The 5,003-nt window shown below is 40.1% G+C and overlaps 1 long non-coding RNA gene across 2 annotated transcripts; it reads right to left on the bottom strand.

Moving 5' to 3' along the window:
* Nucleotides 1-1,909: 1,909 nt before the first annotated feature.
* LOC109199118 (uncharacterized) lies at nucleotides 1,910-4,797 on the bottom strand. Of its 2 annotated transcripts, XR_002059591.2 has the most exons (5): nucleotides 4,615-4,797; nucleotides 4,209-4,300; nucleotides 3,634-3,827; nucleotides 3,469-3,545; nucleotides 1,910-3,218 (listed from the first exon to the last, which is right to left on the bottom strand). It is a non-coding gene; the product is annotated as an uncharacterized LOC109199118 (long non-coding RNA). The 2 variants fall into 2 exon arrangements; XR_002059592.2 differs by lacking the exon at nucleotides 4,209-4,300 and having other exon boundaries at nucleotides 4,615-4,784.
* Nucleotides 4,798-5,003: the final 206 nt, after the last annotated feature.

The following is a 5,003-nucleotide window of genomic DNA, read 5'->3' as shown; positions in this document are numbered from 1 at the left end:
GTAATTATTCTTAGATGCACTCACAGCTCGCTGTTGGATTCCCCTGACTGCTCTCTCCTCTGTTTCAGTGCCCTGGCCAGCCACAGTTTCCCCTGCCCTGTCCCTGCACCCAGTCGTCCCTGTAATCTAGTCGTAGTTCCGTTATGGTCATAGTTTCTCTTACCTCAGACATCTAGTTTACGTTCCTTATTACTAGTCTGAGTTTCTGTTGATTTCCAAACATTGAGAATAAAAGACCTTTTGTTACACCGCACCTCTCGCCTCCGGTTTTGAAACTGCACTTGAGTCCATCCCATTTCCACGGGCCACTGTGCCATGACATTTGCCACAACAAAGAAGGCAGATGTTGTAAATTCTCCTCAGCATCAACTCCACATGCCATCGTCCCTATTCTTCATCTCATTACTTGGCATATATAATCTCTGGTTGTACTGTGGCTTTTTGGGGCAGGGAGACAGAGTGAACTATAAAGGGTTTTATACAAGCTGAGGAGTGGAGTTAAACTGGAAGGCAGTCTGCATGTTTGTATGGAAACAATTCTTTCACGAGTTGCAATTCTGTTTGAGTCCAGATGTAAAAAGCCACAGGGAGAGAAAGATGCATATCAGTCTTGACACCTAAATCCAGGATGATGCTGCACTTGAAGTGCTATCCTAACCTCACCGAAAAGACTACATTTAGCAAAAGTATTCTCTGTGCATTTCTTTTCCTAAGCAATAATGATTCTGAACAAGCAGGATAGAAATTCTTCCAGTTATATTAAAGGATCCACATACTTTTTTGGGGAAGAAAAGTGAGTTAGGTAACTTTAAACTTTGCATATTTGTTGGTGTAAGACAGGCTGGTCTGAGTATTTCAGAAACTGTTGATCTGCTAGGATTTTCCCACACAACCATCTCTGGGGATTAAAAAGAGGAACATATGCAGTGAGCAGCAGTCCTTTGAGTAAAAATGCCTTGTTGATGTCAGAGGAGAATGGCGAGACTGCTTCAAGATAATAGGAAAGCAGAAATAACTCAAATAACCACTCATATCAACCAAGGTGTGTAGAAAGACATCTCTGAATAACACATTGAATCCTGTAGCAGATGGTCTACAACAGCAGACTACATCAGGTCCCACTCCTGTCAACTAAGACAGCACAGGCTCACCAAAATTGGAAATTAGAAGACTGGAAAAACAATATGAGCAACATTCAGAAGGTAGGGTCAGAATTTTGCATAAAAAACACGAAAGTGTGTCTCCGTCATGCCTCGTTCAGGCAGTTTTGCTATACTATTGGCTGTAAATTACTTCAGGTGAATGGAATGTCTCTAAATGCTCATCTCAGCCAAAAAGCTAAGGATTTTTTTTAAAACTGTGAATCATGCAAAACCGCTCTGGTAAAATGCAGGAATTGTTTTAAAAAAGGGAAATGAGCATAATAAGTTCCCTTTGACAATATTTTGTCACAAATTATTATGATCCTACTTTAAGTCTAATCTCTGTACTCAAGTAATTACACTAAGTCATGCAAATGTTTTGTGTTTGTTCTTGACAAGGAAGCACGTTTTCTTTCTGGCTGCTTCTCTGTGGTCTGACCAGAAACTAACTCATCCTTATTCTAGAAAGTGAACCACAACATGTGGCAACAGAGCCCACAAACATGCGCTCATTCCTCTTGAGGGGAAACTAGCAACTGAAAAAAACAGAGATAGAAAGAGAGAAAGTCCCAGTGTTCCTCTCCACATCCATTTGTCTTTGGACTACATTCCTACTCCTCTTCCTCAAATGAAATGGTTATCCCTGCAAACAATGAGAAGACTGAGCTGCAGGAGCATCTGCAGCATGTGAAGTGGGACATGAAACAAAAATTGGCTCACAAGGTCGAGGTCAACTTCAGCATCAGCACATTCTTTGAGCCAAGGCGTTGGAGAGAAAGCAGGCGCGAACTGAAAATGGCCCTAGTCTCTTCCTAACATGCTTTTATTTCCCACATACTTCGTGATCAGCAGGCCTCAGTATGTTATCAGGTAATACTGAGACAAACAGCTGCTTACGTGCTGAAATGTGGATGTATTATTTGAGTAAAGCATTACACATGAATCAGAAGAACAATACATTTTGACCAATAGGCTAACAATTAAAGTAAACTCATCAGTATTAAAAATACAGCTGGAAAGGTGAACTGTTCCTACTTTAAGAGCAAGTGCAGGCAGATATGTTGCGAAATGTATTTACCATCATAATTAAATACAAAAAGAAAGAATGTGCAGAAAAAATCTGAACTCTAAACTCACACCTATGATATTAATTTAAAAATCATAGTTGACCTTTTCGAATTATTGTAACAAAAAAAGGAAAAAAGTCTTTTCTGTGGCTAAGTCCTCAATTTTCCTTTATTCCTTGTAATGTTGTCAGTCTCCATATGAGTCACGTTGACCATGTGCTGTGTGCTTCATGCTTTGCTCTGGAATGTCAGGTTTCGAATTGCATGTACCCGATATTGCCTTGCCATGCCAGAGATATAAGATTGTGTGTAACTGTAAAATAAAATGACTATTATTTATTTGCAATAAAATAACATAAACCACACACCAAAGTACACACAGGACTTTTTATTAGTAAGTTACAATGCAGACACATGCACTGCCAAGGACATTTAAAAAAAAAAATAATACTATGACATTTCATCATGTTTCAGTTAAACAAGTTAAGAATCAAGCAGTTAAGTAAGAAAAGATTTTTTCTGTTTATAACAATTAGAACATGTATGATTGAACACAGAAGAAACGTGCACTTTACTGCACTGCAACATAGAAAATTATCCTAAGTGTAGAAAACATATCATTTTCATTTGACAAACACTTGATGATACAAATGTGTTTGCAGTGACTGACTCACCCGAGTTTCTTCCAGAAGCCACAGGTTAACAGGTTAAAGGATATTTATTGTGTCACACAGCATGTTCTTTGGAAACTGGTTCAGCGCAGCGGTTTGAGAAAATATCACAGGCTGTCTGAGCGAGCAGGGTTTCCTTCATGTCATACCCATACTCCAGAGGCAAGTGCGGTGTTGGTGGTGCATCACGGTGTAGTGTGATGTACCGGGTTGTCAAAACCGGCTGCTGACATGACAGAACACTGCCCTCCTGCACCAGCCCAAAGGCACTTTCCACAAGGGGCTTGTCAGGTCAGGGATCTGGTAATGGACCCACAATGCCTCTGTAGAATCCACTCCTAAAGAAAACATCAATGACAATAATGTAAGGAAGAAGGTTATTATACTGAACAACAACTAAACTAAAAAGTGTGAAACAGTGGTGCATAAGTTAGAGACTGGGATGTATATATGTACATGACTGAGTTAGCCGTCTTCAGAAAGTGTAATGTTGTATGTAAATTAATACCTATTCTGACACATGCATGTATGAACAAATAGCAACATGCATTTGTAACACAGGAAACCAAATTTTACAAATCTAATTACCGTACTCCAGTCTGGGCCATCCTATTTGGTACCGGCTTAGTGAAGATCATAGAGTTGATAGGTCCTGGCTTCACACCCTAACAGAAGACACATTTACTATGGATGGTGTTGCTGTTCATATGTAAACATGGTCTAATTCAAAAACTTTAACCTTATTTAAATTACCACTGTCCGTGGCTTGTGCCATTGCTGTTCAGATTCGGTGCAGCTATGCACAGGGGGACAACCGGCACTCTGAGTTGTGAGTAGTGTGCTGTTTGGAAGAGCAGTGCCACTGTGTGATTGCACATAACAGCACCTGCCACACAGGAGCACTGGCTATGTGTCAGTACCACCGGCGATGAATCCAGAAGCTTAATCTAAGAAGAAAGAACTAAAATTAAAAATGTAACATCATCTTCATGGAAGAGCCGAACAGGAACATAGTTCAGTGTTATGGTTACTGACCCCTACAGGCTTACCCTCCTGAATGCTTAGTGTTTCCTTCTCTCCCTATTAAAACAATTTAACCATCCTTGATAACTGTAATAACTTAGATTGTGTATATTTGCAGTATTAACTTGGTGTAAATTTGTTTCTGATCACCCAAACACATCTGACTAGTCAAATTAGGTGTGATAAAGCAGGGGACAAGGAAAACATTCAAGTTGATGGGCCTTCAGGAATGAACTTAACTAATGCTTAAATGAACTGAACCCCACTGAACAGGGATTAACAACTTTACACAGCTTCCTGCCTACACTTAGTCTGTGTGGTGCCTCACTCTTCCTCATTGACCTGTAGCACAGGGCTCTCACACCGACTTCCCCTGTCAACCTGTGTTTTTTGGACACTGAATAAAGATACAAGAACCATTAGCATTATTTCTGTACTACTCATGTCAACACATCTTAAACATATATACTTTACACGTAGCAAGAGTAGCATTGGGTAGTTAACTACCTGCTTAGTTAGCCAACTACCTAACGCTATTATAAAAGTGTCTAACAACAAAAGTGACATTAGTTAAACCTCAACTATAAACACCGTTTAAGGAAACATGTAATGTAGAGAATTGACATCAAATGAAACACATAGCGGAGTAACGTAGTGTTTGCATTTCACGTTAGCTAACATTTCTTTGTCGGTTAATTTACGTTTTCTTACCTTCGTAGTTGTGTATATATGATGCAGCATATAACTTAAATCCTTTATCTAACATGCTGACGGGGGTTGTCGTCACTCTGTAAATCCGATGAACATCAGTGATGTTCAAATTTGGGCGCTCTTGTAGGCAGCGAGTGCAAACGCGGAGGTCGGATTATGAATGAGTGGGAGGAGTTGCGCCATTAGAACGAAGATTACATGACGCGTCAAAAGGCTGAGTGCTTTGAAGTTCGGTCGTGCTTTGAAGTGCGGCCGTTAGGTCACGCCTACTGAGGGCATAAATAGAAGTCAAAAACAGCATTAGTTTGTGTTAGTCTGTTCCCTCCAGATTTCACAACGCTTTCTTTCCAAACTCCATATGTTTCAGGTCTTGGACCTGTTCCTGGGCT

The sequence above is a fragment of the Oreochromis niloticus genome, unplaced genomic scaffold (assembly GCF_001858045.2).
Source record: "Oreochromis niloticus isolate F11D_XX unplaced genomic scaffold, O_niloticus_UMD_NMBU tig00008086_pilon, whole genome shotgun sequence".
In the NCBI taxonomy this organism is placed as follows: domain Eukaryota; kingdom Metazoa; phylum Chordata; class Actinopteri; order Cichliformes; family Cichlidae; genus Oreochromis; species Oreochromis niloticus.
This window is presented reverse-complemented; position numbering and strand designations above follow the sequence as displayed.